The 16,913-nt window shown below is 49.0% G+C and overlaps 1 pseudogene; it reads right to left on the reverse strand.

Moving 5' to 3' along the window:
- The window catches only part of LOC102500933 (NADH dehydrogenase [ubiquinone] 1 beta subcomplex subunit 3 pseudogene), a 21,716-nt pseudogene extending 4,883 nt beyond the window's left edge, over nucleotides 1-16,833 (reverse strand).
- Between the last annotated feature and the right edge of the window lie 80 nt (nucleotides 16,834-16,913).

The following is a 16,913-nucleotide window of genomic DNA, read 5'->3' on the forward strand; positions in this document are numbered from 1 at the left end:
AAAGCCCCTCTTCGATGGGACACGGCTGCTCAAAGGTCAGCTGCTTTTTACAATATTTTTATTTATTATTATTATTTCAAGAAGGTTTGGAGGGCACGTGTGCTCACTAGTGAGAGACTAAGAGAGAAAGGGAAAGTGAGAAAGCAAGCTGCCAGATCTGAGATTTGAACCTCCGTCAGCCTTGTGGGAGTCCAGCTCCTCAACCACCACACCACCTGCTGGCCTTGGTCAGCTCCTTTGTGTCACAAGTTTTGGAATCATTCCATGACTCCCCTGACAAGTAGCCAGCATTTCTCAATAAACACAGGCCCCATTCTAGCCTTTCTCCCAGCGCTAAAAAGTGGGGGCTCCATGTCTAATCCCAGAATCCATGGTTTTCACTAGAATAGCAAATACACTTCATTTTGAAAGCCCTTCTGATAACTGCATGGCCATCCGCGAACAGCAGCGAGAGGCTTCTGAAGCCCTATGGACTCAGAGGAAAGGGTGTGGCTTACCCTAGAGCCTGCAGTCAGGGTAACAAGAGACCAGATGCACACTTCACATTCCTTGGCTACCTCTGAGTTCACCCTGAGCCTCGCAGGACAGTTCCAGGCCTGCTCAGTGCTCCAGCACCTCGTCTGGATGGTCCTGTTTGCAGATGTACCTGTAGTCTGAGGCTCATGAAGTACTGTCGGCAGCTTGTCCCTACAGCTATTGCTAGGTGACCCTGTGATTCAGGCCTCCCTAGGCAGTAAGTAACAAGGATATTTTTTCTCAATCATGCTAGAAAAAAGTCCCACAGAGGACCAGCTCTGTGCTGCAGTGCTAGTATTCTGCTTGAGCAAAGGTGGTTCCATATGGAAGGTTGTAAGTCCAGTCCCCTGGCTGACCTGCACACGCCAGGCACATACACCCGTGATTCCAGCTGGCTGGGTGAGCCCTGCTGAGAGCAGTTGTCCAACTCTCTCTCTCTGTCTCTCTGTCTCTCATTTCCATGACAGGAAAAAAATAAATAAATAAAGCCCCACATCAATCTGATGTCTAAACCTGGATCACGTCTCTGTCTCTGGATCCACAGGGCTGGCTCCACCCAAGCCACACAGCCTGAGGAGGATTATGGTGAAATGGGAACAGAGAAGGGAGGGGGGGATGATGCTCCAAGAGAATGGGTTCCGGAGGTACACAGGGTGTGACTGAATCCCCGTGTTACAGAGGACAGAGGGATGCTGAGAGATGGGGACGCCACCCACAGTCACACCACCAGTGTGGGAAAGCCAGGACTGAAACGCAAGGTTCTGAAGCCCTGAGGTCAGAATGTTGCCGTTATCACTAGAGCTGCTTCTTGGAGGGAAAGCAAAGCCACCCTCACCACGTTCCACTCATTGGTCCTCAGTAACGCTGGGGAAGACCTAGCTGTCTTTTCTCCAAGAGGGCAGATGGGGCTCCTGCTACTGCCATGGTCCCTCCCAACCTAGCCTGGGCATGGACTCAAAGGGAACAGTGGTGACAGGATGGACAGGGACCCTCCCCTTGCAGCCATCAGTCTGGACAGGGCCAGGTGGTAGCTCGCCTGCATCCTCCCGTACAGGCAACAGCAGGAGTCCAAACAGGCAATTAATTACTGCCTGGAGTGCGGCTGGCTCTCCTCCTCTGCTCAGCGGAGTGTGTAATGGAAATGGGACCAAAACAGACTCCCCTGCCCCAGGGACCCTGGCACGCCCAGCAAAGGGTGTGCTCCAAGGTAGTGGTGAGAGGCTGAGACGCAGAGGTGAGTTTATTAAAACCATGAGCTTCCGTGACCCATCATCCCTCACCATTCCCTGCCTCTTGGCTGCAGGTGACAGTCATTTCAGGGCTCTGTTTTTTTTTTTTTTTTTTTGGAGAGATTTTCACTGTAGGGCGTGTGCGCTCGCCAGACAGAGAGAGACATAGAGACAGAAAGCGAGAAATCACCCCCCGGGGGGATGGTCACGCCGCAGTCCCTTCTCCTCCATTCTCCTCTCGGGATCTTGGGCACACACGCACACGCGCCCGGCGTGAGTTTTAAGCCACCGGGTCCGGGACACGAACCGCGGTCGACTACGTGGGAGTCCAGCGACATAGCCATTACGCTAACTGCTGGTTCCCTCAGGGCTCTGTTTTGAAGTGGTCTGTCCCTGACAGCCCTCAGGCTGATATTGTCAATAGTCAGATGCTATTGATAGTGGTGTATTAGGTAAGGTTCTGCGGACTTGACAAACATTCGCTCTCAAATCAGTCCTTTGATGTAAATTTTCATGCCTTTTTCCAAAGAATGGTTGAGACCCAGAGAGATAGAAGGAGCTCTGTTATAATGTAATGCTTGGAGTACACGCTCTGGAATCGAACAGATCCATTTATGTTGCTTACTAGTCGTTGGACCTAGTCAAGTTACCTAGCTTTTCTGTGCCTCATCTATAACGTGGTGGTGATGGTTAGATGCACCTCATAGGGTTGCTAGGATGGTAGAGCATTCAGTAAAGTTTAGTTATGTAGCTTTAGAGGAGAGGCACTGTTGTATTCTTCTCCTGCAATAATTTTAAAACAGTAAATGTGCTAGGTTCATAAAGTGGATCATCACACATACTGTTTGCCCCCTACATCCCGACAAACATTCCAAGTAATGAAGGAGTTTTTCATTCACAAATTTCAGGCACCATCTGAATTCTCTTACTCTTTTTTCTACATCCCTCATGAGCCAACAAGCTCGGTTGGGTGTCATTTTCTGTAATATATATGAATATATATTCACATGTATATATATCATAATAGAAGTTGTTGCTTGTTACCAGAAGAGCCATTTAAATTCTAATGATGAATTTCCTGTATAAAGCTCAGACACACTCCCCTGCTAGAGAGTCTTACAAATCTCTCAACCTAGTGAAAAATCACTGCCTGAGATTGGGAGAAATTACTCCCCACTGGACACCTAAATGTGCAGAATGGCGAGTGTGTGACCCTGGAGAGGCAAAGGGAAAAAGAAAGAAGACCCCAGGTCTGATCAATGGCATACAAAAGGCAGGGCACAGACACCAGAGTCAGCCAGGAATGGCCACCTCTCTTATTCGCGGCATACTAGGAATGTCTTGACTACGCCCCAGCCTTTGAGCCCTGGGGAGCAGGCTGGGCTAATGCATTTCTGCAAACTCAGCACCCAAAATGGGGATCAGTGAATGCCAAGTAAAGGGATGAATGAACGAGTGAATGAATAAATGAGAGGTATATCTATTTGAGGGAAGCTATATAGTATATTGTTTATAGAGAAAAGAAGGAAGGAGAAAAAGAGTGCCACCTATTCTCAGCTCCATAAAAACACTGCCTAGGACATCTGCAGTGGTGCAGTGGTATCATAACACTCCATGATGTTGAAACCATACGGGAAGGTCCCAGGTTCACATCCTGAGTTCTCCCTGTACATGCCAGGAGTGTACTCATGCCCAGACAGGCTGACTAGGGCTGGGAATAAACAGACATGTGAAGACTGTGTCATGAGTGTCTCTCCATCACTCTTTTTCATGAAAGAAATAAACAAGCTTTTAAAGAAGTGCTGAATAATCTCTATATTCTGATGTGAAACATCTCCAAAGATATACTATTAAATGGAAAAAAAAAACCAAGCAGAGGACAGCAGGTGGCATGCTGGTTAAGGCATTGGCCTCCCACATTCACAACTGTGGTTCGAGTCTTGGACCTAGCTGGTGGCTTGCTTTCTTGCTTTCCTTTTCTCTGGTGAGCACACACGCTCTATAGCAAATTAAAATAATAATAATGACAATGATAAATAAAAGTAAGTAAATAATTTTAAAAATACGTCATGGCTTTTTCTAACAACCAAATATTTATTTAATTTTATTATTATGTTTTAATTTGACCGGAAAGAAACATAGATAGAAAAGGAAAGTGAGAAAGGAAGCCACTGGGTTCAAGACTTGAACCGTGGTTGCCCATATGGGAGTCCAGCGCCTTAACCACCACACTACCTGCTGGTCCCAATAAATAATTATTTAAAAATAAAAAGAAATGCAGGGCTGGCAGGCGGTGTGGTGGTTAAGGGCACTAGACTCCCACATGGCCAATTGTGGTTCAAGTCCTGGACCAGGCAGCTTGCTCTCTCACTTTCCCTCTCTCTTTCTCATTCTGCCTCTCTCTGGTCAAATTAAAATAAATAAATAAAATTGAATAAAGTATTATGTTATTTTAAAAAATGGGAGAGAAAGGGTTGTAGTGTAAGCATCTCTCCTGGGGGTGCTTTCTCATTTTCCCTCTCCCTCTCTGTCTCCCTCTGGTGAACATGTGTGTCCTATAGCAAATTTATAAAAGAAAACAAAAGGGAGAAATACAAGGACTTTCTGTTCCCAGAAAACGTTGAATGAGAGTCTCTCCTTGCCTGATGCCTGGGGAGAGAAGGGACAGCTTAGTTAAGACCTAGTTACAGCTCATCATCTCAGACTCTGTGTAATTATAATTAAGGACTTGGAGATCTCCCAACCTATTGATCTCAGACCAGAAAACATTAGCTGAATTCCCAGGTGCCATGAGCTTTCTGAAGTTGTTTCCCTGGACTCCACATCTCTCTCGTCGTGGCCAGCATCCTCGTGCACTCCTGCAATGCCTGAGGAGTACAGTTGGTGGTTACTGCTGGGCTGGAGGCACCAGAAAAGACCTTTCAGAGGGGTCAGAGGCCAACCTGGGGAGGAAGGGGAAGAGGAGAAGCTCAAAGGCTTAAATACAAAAAGAATGAAACCTTGTCCCTGCCTTAGCTGCACCCTTCCCCTTCATCCACCACCTAAACATGGAAATGTCCAATGTCTTGGAGAGAGACTTCCACTAGCTGCAGAGCTGAGGTGGGGGCCATCCTGCAGGGCCACCCTCTGTTATCAAGACTACTTTTATCATGACAGATGCAGAAAGAGCACAAATACTTTCAAGGGGTATTGAACACTGAGGGCTCCAGGGGCTGAGCCCCAGCAGCTGAGCCCCAGCACTGTGAACTGGGAGAATGAGGATGGGGAGTGGGGGAGTCTACAGCACCACATCTGGGGTCTGAATTGATTCTCAAGCCAAAGGGAGGGAGGGAGCCAGTGGTGGGGTCTGGCTGGCCAAGATTTGAGGGACTTGAATGTTGTTCAGGCACAAGGATCTCTTTCTAAGAGGATATAGACAGCCTCGGTGGCACAGTCCGTAGCATACTGAAGCCACATGCTGAATTTGGGTTTGGATCCTGGAGTTGGCCTGAAAATAGGTTGGGTGTTCATGAGCACCCAAGATCATGAGGAGCTGGGATAGCCAGGGAAAAACAAGACCCTAAGGATGCTTTCTCTCTTCTCCCTTTCTTTTTCATGAATGGACAAACCAGTAAGACATACAGACTCAGCTCAAATGCACATCCTGAGAAACAGTCTAAGATAGGAGAAGGTCAGCGCTTGCACATCTATGTTTATTGTGGCATGATTCACGATCGCTAAGACATGGAACCAACCCTAATGTCCATGAACAGATGAATGAATTGAAAAAGCGTGGCACATATACTCTATGAAGAGGGTTTTTGTTTGTTTGTTTTTTAGCCATAAAAAAAAAAAAAAACAAGGTCCTGACATTTGATAGAAAGTGGATGAATATGGAAGCTTTACCGCTGAGTGAAGCAAACCAGGCTATGAGAGGCATTGTACGTCTCCACTTAATATACACCATCTGTCTGCACTCTATGGCAGAAATGGAAAGATTGGTGGTAAAGAAGTATTCTTATAGATGCTGGAGACAATGTAGGAAGAAGGTGGGAGAAGGTGGAGAGTGTGATGAAAGAAATTAGGGAGAAAAATAGAGAAGAAAGACATTTATAGGACACAGAAATTGATTGTTATCTGTTGATGATACTGTGTATAGTATCCTCAGCTGGACTGCTGTGAGGTGTATTTGTGTCGTGTAATTTTACTTTACAAGCCTAGCGATGTACAATGATTGAATGCATAAAATAAATTTTCTTTTCTTTCTTTTTTTTTTTTGGAGAGTTTTTTGCTATAGGGTGTGTGCGCTCGCCAGACAGACAGAGAGACAGAAAGCGAGAAATCACCCTGCAGGGGGGATGGCCACGCCGCAATCCCTTCTTCTCTATTCTCCTCTTGAGATCTTGGGCACGAACACACACACACGCCCGGCGTGAGTTTAAGCCACCAGGTCCAGGACTCAAATCGTGGTTGACTACATGGGAATCCAGCGACATAGCCATTACACTAACTGCTGGTCCCAATAAATTATTTTTTTAAATGCTATTTTCTTTTTTTTTTTTTTTGGAGAGGTTTTTGCTATAGGGCGCGTGAGCCTGCCAGACAGAGAGAGACAGAGAGACAGAAAGCGAGAAATCACCCCCCAGGGGGGATGGCCACACCACAATCCCTTCTCCTCTATTCTCCTCTCGGGATCTTGGGCACGCACACACATGTGCTCGGCGTGAGTTTTAAGCCACCGGGTCCGGGACGAGAACCGCGGTTGACTACGTGGGAGTCCAGCGACATAGCCATTACGCTAACTGCTGGTCCCTAAATGCTATTTTCTATACATCACTGTGAGCTGGAGTGCTCCAAGAAAGTTCCCTGGAGGCCAGGAGCAGGGTGGAAGACATTGCTGGAGGGGCTAGAATGAGGAGACAGGGTTTCACAAAGTACTGAGTTGGACAGCTTGGGGATAGTCCCCCCTCTCCTGGTCCAGGCCCCTGGATGTCTGCCTGGCATCCCTATTGGGTTCTTTCCTGGCTATCAGCACAGTGGTTTGTCCACAGGCCTGTGGAGAGCCTTCTCCAAGGGAGGCTCTGTGCCAAACTCCGGGATACAAGGATGAGGCAGACTCAGGTCATACCCGCAGGTACATGTAACATGCCAGGGCAAAGCACAGAGGTGGTAGGAATACCTAGGAGGAGCATTGCCAAAACTTGGGAAATCCAAAAGGGCCTCCTAGAAGAGGTGACACCCAGGCAGTGACCTTAGAGAAAGTGATGATAATAGCTAATATCCACGGGGGACAAATTCCACATGAGAAGTTTTGGATGCTTTACTTCCTTTAGTGTAATCCTCTCCTCCACCCTGAGAGAGCAGTCTGACAATGCCCACTGACAAATAAAGAAACTGAGGCTCTCTGAGGGGAAGTGAGTCTCCTGGTCACACAGACACAATGTGGTAAAGATTGGATTTGACCTCAGCTCTGCCCACCTTGAAAGTGTGTGTTTGAACCACAGAAATGAGAGTAAGTGAGAGTGGAGGAATGGGCTACTCCTTGCACCAGGACTAAGATCCAGTGAAATTGCAGGAGAGGAAGCTGCTGAGGCAGACGGGGTCAAGACACGCAGGGCCTCGAGGTCTGTGATGGGGGCGGTGAATCTGCACTCCCTCCTGGAGGGTCACGGCCGCCCTGGGTGGCAGGGCTTCTTCCTGAGCCCCATCTCCTGTCCCCTTAGGAATGAGCACTGGGGAGAAGGAGCCCAGGGACTCAGACCCTCTTCATCTAGAGTGAGGAGCTAGCTGGGGATTCCCAGCCAATCACCGAGCCACCCCGAAATGAGCCGTAATGACTCCTGATTGCCCCTTTGTTCCTGGGCTGGCTGTCAGAGCCACTCCGTTTGAGGCTGTAGGGAGGGGGTGTGGGGGCCGTGCAGACCAACGCGCCTGCCTGGTTTGCTGTGTAGGACAAACACATGTCGTGGGGCTCTAAGCACCCTCTGAGCTCTAAGAGACCAAACAGGCAGGTGCAGACAGTGTGGGGATGAAAGGACCACTTCCCACCATGGACAGCACTTTACAATTGGCTAGCAGGCAGGGTCACATCCCTATTGGACTAATGAATAACTGAGGCCAGAGAAGGGTTAGTAAGTGAGATCGCAGAGAGTAGACCATGGAGCCAAATGAGGTTTCATTCATGGATTCGTTCGACAAACATTTATTGAGCACCAACTATGTGTCAGGCACCATATTGGGTATTCAGTAAAGACCCACCATTTTTCTCAACTTGACTGCAATAGCTAGCATTTATGGAGCATTTACTGTATGTCAAGTGCTCTGCTACCTGCTGTCCATGTCTCACCCATCCTCCCTCCTCACCCTGACACTCCATGGGGCGGGAAGCATTTCTGTCTGTCCCCAACCTAAAGGCTGTTTATGCCAAAGCTTAACAAAGAGGGGCCTTGGAGGAAATAGGACTGAAGGACTGAGGAGATGAGAGAGAGGGTCCTGGGGAGAGGTGGCCTCAAGATAGATGTCCACAAGGACAGCCATGGGAGATCTGACCAAAAGAACTTTCCCTCTGGAGGGTGGAAGCTGGGGTGACCTGATTAGAATAGAATGCACCATGTTGTGCTCAAAGACCCTACTTGAACAGCGAATCAACTCCTCCACATCTTCCCCTAGACACAGTGTGCAGTTCTGCACTCCGACCACTTTCATAGTGAATGTTCCTCCCTTCCTTCCACTGCCAGGGACAGTACTAGGATGATCATTGTGTCCCCATTTAATGGATGAGGAAACTGAAGTTGAGGGCCCCTGAATTACCTGCCCAGGTCCCTCAACCAGCAGTGGCAGAGCTGACTCACAGCTGAGCTCTGAATCTGTGTCCACCTCAGGCTGACCATGGCCCAGGTCATGAGGCCAGACTGGGCGCCCTCAGTACCTGGCAGGCAGCTGATGGAGAACCTCGGCCCTGCACTGTAAAACAGAAGCCCCTCCCCCTTCTTCATCTCCTCCTCCCACTGCAGGCTCGGCTCAGAGCTATTAACCAGGTCACGCTGGCTTGTCCCAGTCCAATAGTTCCCTTAATTGCCTTTTTATAGCACGTCGTACAACTGTTCATTACGCTGTCATATTTCCCCTCGAAGGCAGCAGTGGGGGAGCCGAACCGAGGATGGGGACCCATCCAGGTGGCAGGGGCTGTGTGTGGGGCACCAACGTGTGAGGCTTATTTTCTACTCGGTCAGAATGAATTAAACGCGTGCGCCTCACACTTGAGTAGTACACAAGCCACTTACAGGGTCTGTAAGGGAGAAAAAAAAAAAATCCCAGCCGCTCCCAACGACAGACAAATGATCTTTATTACAATTTTTACTGAAATACACACATCAAGCTAGAAATAAACTCCTATCCTTTTAGCTCTACGCAGCTGGGAAAGCAAAAGCAATACTATACCAATGCAATACAAATGAAGCTACAAAATTGGAAATTTCAAAGTAGCACGATTAATTTCACGTGATGGATGGTGTGTTGCTGAATTAAACGGCCCTTGCGCATTGACTACGGTTCTATATGCCTCAGTGTGTGGCCCCCCTCTGTTCTATTGTCTTAAGGCCCATGGCAATTAGAGCAGTATTTGGTCATCTGGGAGACCTAGGCTCTGCAGGCTGATTCTGCAGAGATCAAATAATATAAAAGTAACCAATTCTAAGAGAGAGCTCACACACTCCAAGAGAAGAAACCCTAAATGTCCTAGGGGCTTTTCAGCTATGCAGGTCTAAGCCAACCTATGGAGAAGAGCCATGTGTTCCTGGGGCTGGAAAACCCAGGACGCAGGGCCCAGCTCACCCCAAGCCAGACCTTATCCAGACCTCATTGAGACTTTAGTGAAATCATAAGTTCTTCTGAGCACTTCCCATATGCCCACTTCGGTGGCTCCCACCTCCCATCCCAGGAGTTGCCTATGAATTCAGGAGGGAGAATTGGATGGCCCAGAGGGGATGCATACACCATTCAGTGCTGGGAGAATGCCTGAGAGCTGACACAGATATGGTGGGCCAAAGGGAGACAGACCCAGGTTATGGTCCCTCCCTGGAACCTACAGAGTACTGAGATGATCAGGACAGTTCTGATGCTGGGTTTCAAACCTGGGTCTGCAACTACCTAGCTATGAGACCTAATCCTCTTCATACTCCAATGTCCTTTTCTAACAAACGAACATGAAACCAACCTTTGTTCACAGGAAGATTGTAAAGCTTGTACATGGGGTTTAATACAGACAGAACGCTGAAGCCTCATAAGATGACAGTGAGCTAACCTTGCCTAGAACCTGGCAGTGAATAAGCACTGGTTTCATGTTACTGTTGATATCTCACCTGACTCCAGCGCTCATTAGAACTGGAAGAGAAAGAAATTTCCAGACTAGGCTCTTGGACTGGAGGCCATGAACTCACCAGGGATAGGCTTTAGGAGAGTTAAAACCTTGTGCAATATTTTGTGTGTGTTTATGGAGAGAAGATCTGTAGCCTCATTTCATGTCCACAGGAGCTGTGATCTAGAAAAATCTTTGATCACTGAGCTAGGGCTGGTTAGGGCTGGCAGAGCCCCACTGTCTGGGTCAGCTCATGCTTCTGAAGCAAAATGTCACAGACTGGATAACTTGAGCAACATAAATGTATTTTCTTGCAGTTCTGGAGACTGAAAGTCCCAGATGGAGGTCCAGCAGGCTTGCTTCCTGGTGAAGGCGCTCTTCCTGGATTGCAGACAGCGGCCTTCTCCCTGTGTCCTCACATGAGATGGAGAGCTCTCTGGTGCCTTTTCTTATAACAACACTAATTCTATCAGATCAGCACCCAACCCTTTGACTTCATTTAACCTTAGTTACCTCCTTAGAGTCTCATCTCCAAATTCAGTCACATTGGGAGGTTAAACTTCAACATATAAATTTGGGGGGGACCAGCAGTTAGTGTAATGGCTATGTCACTGGACTCGCATGTAGTTGACCATGGTTCAAGTCCCAGACCCATGGCTTAAACTCATGCCGGGTGCGTGTGCGTGCGTGCCCAAGATCCCAAGAAGAGAATGGAGGAGAAGGGATTGCTGCGTGGCCATTCCCCCAGGAGGTGATTTCTCTCTATCTCTCTCTCTGTCTTTCTGGCGAGCACACGTGCCCTGTAGCAAAAAACTTCTCAAAAAAAAAACCAAAAACATAGAAATTTGGGGAGAACAAGATGCAGTCCATAGTGAGGTAAGTTAATCCAGACCTGTCGGTGTGGAGAGGTTTCAACCAGCAAAGGCTGACTCAAGGCTTCTTCCTAAAGCAACCATCACCCGCAGCTTCCTTGGCCCCAGTGATCTAACACATTCCATTGCCTCCCATCATCACCCCTCCCAACTTGTGCCCTTTCCCCACCTATGCCCACACAATCATCCAATACTATCTCCCCATGTTCAGTCCTGCAGACCTGCCTGAAGCCTTCTACGATAACAGTGAACTAACCTCAGAATTGTGAGAATTGAAGGAACCAGTCCCCAGAGGGTTCCAACAGTGCCCGACACACTAAGAGCACTCGAGAAAGGGTAGCTCTGCACCAACAAGCTCCCAGTGTAGGAAGTAACACATATAGCCCCTTTGCATCCTTGGAGTCCAGGGTCCTTGTAACAGGGCTTGCTGGAACCCGAGCCTCCACCACGCTCTCTCTCCCAGTTGTTACAACCTATGACCCACAGATTCTTAAGAGGTACCAAGAGTTCATTCAAGGAGCCCCTGAATCTAGGTGTGTACCCTAAGTCTTCTCAGAACAAAAAAATCACATCTCATATGTGTGTGTATGACTGGCTTTCAAGCACATAAAAGATGCTGTGAGCATAAAAGACAAACCCATTCAGAAGAGCTACAGAACTCAGAATTCAAAGCCAGACACTGGTTGTGATGTATGTGTGTTTCCTGAGTCAATTACACTAAAAGTGCATGAGGAAAAAGTGGTTTTGTGCCATTGATCTAATTCAACGCCATGAATGTTCATTGAGTGTCTACTGAGTGCTGAGGCCCTGTAGGGAATAAGGCCGACATTCTCCTTGCCTCCCAGCTCATGGAAGGTTGTGTGCTTAGAAAAGGCTGGGCACCACTGGTTTAACCCCCCAAATCAGGCCCAGGGACCCTCCTTCACTTCTAGGCAGCTTTTCCTGGTTTTAAAGGCTGCCAAGGACAAGGCCTATGAGTCCATGTCCCCCATCCCTAGCCGCATCTCAGAGCTTCAGCACAGAAGGCATGAACCTAGGAGCCCACAAGTCATGAAATCCAGACTTTCTTGCCTTGAGGCAGGACTCCGCTGGGCCCTGCTCAGGCAGCCACCTGTCCCTGGATGCCTCCAGAGAGGAGATGCTCACTGCCTCAGTAAAGAAAACTGCTAAGACTCACACAGTCAGTAATATGTTCTTTTTAGGTTTTGTTTGTTTTAATGTCAGTGGGCATGTCATGGGAGAGAAAGAGAAAGACAGCAAAAAAATCCTCCAAAAGGGCCAGTCAAGTCACATCTTTTTTCTCCCAATTGCCCACCTGTCTGAATCTGGGCATGCACAAGCAACCAGCACGTTTTTCCAGCTTCCAGAGCTGGGACCGAAACCCTGGTCAGCCATGCAGGATCTGACTTCCTTCCATGGAGCTCAACTGCTATGCTATGAGGCTAGCCTGGTTAATGTAATTTAACATGTCTTACGCCGAGCTAGCAGAGGCAGTGCCTACACTGTCTGCAGTCCCACCTTATTTGTTCCACTGAAGGCAGAAGAATCATGGTCTTTGTTCCATTTGTGGCTGCCTGCTTGAAACCTGTAGCCTGCTGCCCTCTCCTCTCTGTGCCCAAGGACACAGCATATGGAAACTGGGTTCTGGTTTGGGACATGGCTTCTCCAGCTGCAGGTAACCTTACCAAGGCTTCAGTCCCAGTATGTTAGGGCTGGGAGAGCCAGCACCCATCCCTGCTGCAGGAACAGCCTTGCTCTGGAAGAGGGCTCCCAGGCAATCTGGAGGGGGATGGGGTCTGTCTGTGATCATTCAGCCCCGAAATGATGCTCATGATGTTGGATTTCCAGGCCATTAATTCAAGGGCTCCATGCCCCCTCCTCCCATGTGACTGCCTGCTCTGGGAGATAAGCCCAGTTCTATTTAACCCTATTTATTCCCCCAAAGTGGCCTCATCTCTGCTAGCCAGGTTTAACCCCCTATGTACTGAAGGCTTCAGACACAGAGATTGAGTGCACATTGGGGAAGTGCATTTCACTGGGGACCCAGCTGCAGAAGCCCAATGCAGACCCTTCCTGAGCCTGAATCCTGGTCCAGAATTCCTTGCTTTGCAGGGCTTGGCAAGAGTCCTGGGAGCCCTCACCTACCTTTTCTTGGGCAGCTCGGGTCCCCCCAAGGTGGTATGACCCTGTGAGGAGAGTTCCATATCCACCCTCAGAAGTGACAGCTTCCATTCCCTTTCCACATTCCCTCCCAGTCCCCAGTTTTTAGTCACAAGATCTAGCTTCTGTCATCAGAAAAGAGGAAGGCGGTGGCACCTTTGTCTCTTTTGTGTCCGCTTACTGGTGGCTCTGCTTGGCATGGCCTGCACCATCTCCCTGCTGCCCTCTTCTTGTTCGTTCCTTTTGTGTCCCCTGCCCCTCTCTTCCCTTTGTTCTCTCTTCCTTTCTCCTTCAGTGAGCACATGGGATATTCTTGCATCTGGGGGTGCCTATTGGCCTCAGAATGAATTTGTGTGTGTGCGTCTTGGGGGAAGGGGTCTGTCCATGTGTATACCTGTCTTCGTACTGCTGTGTCTCAGCCTATTATCTGGAGACTGTGCTCATGCAGATGGCTCCACGGGTGTCTGTCCTGGTTCTCTGTGTGGTAGGCAGTCTTGACAGATCTTACACATATAGCTGTCTGTGTGCCAGCGTGTCGTACTGTCAATCTATATGAATCTTCTTATGTATCCAAAGCTGCATGTGAAGCCTCAGTTCTTTGCACGGCTTGTCATTTTCAGTGTATGAGTGCATGTGTGTGCTGTGTTTCAACTCTGGGAGCCAGTTGCTACAAAACCTTCTCAAGGCTGAAGTGTCCCTAAAGAAGCTGTTTAGAAGAATTTGAAGTTGGTAGCATCACTAGAACACAACTCACCACATTTACCAACTAGGTAAATCATCCCATCTCCTAGAACAGCCTGCCAGGTCCCCTGCCTTCCTCCCTACTCCTGACCTCCATCCTTTCCCTGCAGGTCATGCCAGGACTGGGAGAAGTATGGACGGAGAGAGGCAGGACAAAGAGAGAAGAGGGCACCTTGCATCTCATTTGACTCTCAGATCCAATTACAGGTTGTTTTTTTTCTTTTGCATTCACCCATACACACATTCACAATGAGAAATGGCCACTGGGTAGAGTACCAAGACCATCAACAATAAAATAATTGCTACCATATATTGCTAAGCATTTTATATACAAGATCTCACTGAATAATTCTATGAGTTGTTATTATTTTCACATTTTAGTGATGAGGAAGTGGAAGGTAAGAGAAGTTAAGTAAGTGGTCCGATGGCACAGAGCTAGTATGTGATGGGGCCAGATTTTTAAATCAGGGGTGAGCTGCTTGGGAGACTGCCACACCTGCCTTTAGCCTGGGTCTTTATAGCTACCAGCAGCAAAGGCCAGAAATAGAGGAGTCCCTTCCCCAATGCTGGCATCTAATTGCAACTAGAGGGAGTGGAATCTGATTTCAAATGTCATCTCTTTGGACAAAGATGTGACCAAATACAAAACAACAACCTGAGAGAGAGAAATGAAGGACAAGGTGAGGTTGCAGAGGCACGCTGGAGGGAGAGGCAGGATTCTTGGGTTCTAGCCTGGCTTTAACCTGGACTCCGTGGGACCTTGAGCAAGATATTTCACTGCTCAGTCCTGGATCTGCTTATCTGCAAAATTAAGATGAAAGTCAGGCTCTTCTGGGATGTTTGGGGACTGGTTTACACATCACAGGAGGGGTAATAGACCTGAGTGCTCCGTAAGGTCCCTTCTACACAGGCAGGGACTGTTGGTAGGGACTAGGCTTGTGCCATCTTGTTGATTCCCAAAACAGCCAGCACAGAGTCTCATGCATCGTAAAGGTTGTGAAAAGGTTCCTTGAATGAATGGATTAATGACCCCATTTCCCACTGATAAAGAACATATCAGCTCACCTTGGGTCCTACAGCAACACGAGCATCGTAAGGGAATAAGAAAGAGCAGGTAAGCACTTTGGATTCACTTGTCAAGAAGGAACTGATGGCCATCTAAGGTCTGGGTAGAGAGATGCTTTAGAGAACCCTACAAAGACACACAGTCTCTGCCCGGATTATCTCCTGTGGGCCAAAGGAATCTCAGCAGGAGCAGAAGGGGAGGGGAGGGGATCAAGGAGGTTGAGATCTTTGTCTACAGGAATCTATAGGGAAAAGAATAATCTCTCCCTCTCCTTCTAGGGATTGGTGTGGGGGAGGGTCTCTGCATAGGTCAAATCTTTGGGGTAGGGGATAGACAGTTCTATTTCAAAGCCTCTTTGCAGGCAAGGATCTCTGTATTTGGGGAGGAAGACTCTGTCTTGTCTTTGTTCTTAGTGCTATTATCACTTGGAGGGTTTGTGTTTTGGGGAAGGGCCTATGGAGAGGTATTTTCGTCATAGCAGCTAGAGGTGGAAGAGAATTCTTTAGCCTGGGGGAGGGCTTCAATCTTGGTGTGCCAGGCAGGGAGTGTGGGCTTTCCAGAGCTCCGGAGGCAAACTAAGAAAGGTTCCTAGAAGGGATTAGGGGTATCTTTGTCCAATGCAGTGGAGATTCTTTGTCTCTAGAGAAACCTCCCTCCAGAGGCCTGGAGATGCTTGGGGTGGGAGAGGGTAGGGAGCATATAGGGAGGGAAGCCTGTCTTGTCCTGGCAGTTCTAACTTGCTGGTCAAAGCCCTCAGGCCGTCCTACTTGTGCGCTGACGTGAGCTAATCGAGAAATACTGCAGCAGAGGAGACTGGGGTTCCCAGAGAGAAGGGCCTGGGGAGAGGGGAGATGGGGGCTCCTTTGTGTTTGTTTTCTTCCATTTTCTGCTCTCTCTTCCCTGCTTCTAACCAAAGCTGCTACTTCTCTACGTAGGATGGTTCTGACAGCTGGAACCTGCAGTTTATGGCTTAGAAATAGTTCGTCCAGGAACCCAGCTGGGGACGGTAGCAGAGATCTATACTGAGCAGAAGACCCGCGTGGGGACAAATACAGAGGGACTCTCACAGGCACAGAAGCAGGCAATCATATTAGAAAACATGTACACACGCAATCCAGCTCACAATCTCCCCACGCACACAGGTTTGAATGCGCCTAAAACCATACATCCTCCGAATACACATGGTTACCAAATGTCACCCTCAGAGTCCAGACAGATCCAGTCCCTGGCAATCTCTCATACGGTATCGGTCTTTGTGTCTGGGTCTCTCTCTGGCTCACGCTCGCACGCACACGCACCCACTCCACAGACACAGTCCGGGCTCTCTCCGCCCAGGTCGGAGCAGGGGCAGAGCGCAACGCGCGTCTCAGCGCCCTGGACCCGCGGCGCTCTGAGCCCGGCTCTCTCGGCGCCCAATGTCCACTGCGCTCCTCTCGGCGTGAACACTTGTAGATCCGCCACTAGATTACCGAGAGCTGTCCTCATACAGTCCTGCCTTTTCCCATACCCACCCCCCAAACGAAAACAAAACGAAAAGCCAACCTTTCCCCTCCACTCCGCACACATTTGGAGAGCGGTTGGCGGCAAGCGACAGGCATAATCGCTTCCTTCGCGGCGTCGCTGGATAGGCGCAGACAGCCCCGGTGACCCAGCCCGGACTGAGCATCCTTGAGAGCGATTCTTGCCGGCTACTTCTGCCTTCAAGAGGACTTGCGGCCAGGCTTAAGTGCGAGCGATGGGTGCAGAAAGACAGACCGACGTCCGGACGGCCCGCTCCGTCAGAGACAGGCAACTCTACCCTGCTGGCTTTCTGGGCGTCCCTGGCGGTCCTAAGCCAGAGGATCTGGGGCCTCACAGCTCCCAGACTCAGAAGGGGGTGGTCCGGGGGCGGAGGACCGCTAGAGTCAGCCCACCCAGCCCCCTCCCTCCCTGCGGCGAGGTGGGAAGGGCCAGGATCCGAGCTTAGCACCTCCTCCAGAAATGCAGCACTTCAG

Source organism: Tupaia chinensis, unplaced genomic scaffold, assembly GCF_000334495.1.
Source record: "Tupaia chinensis unplaced genomic scaffold, TupChi_1.0 Scaffold000115_1, whole genome shotgun sequence".
NCBI lineage: Eukaryota > Metazoa > Chordata > Mammalia > Scandentia > Tupaiidae > Tupaia > Tupaia belangeri.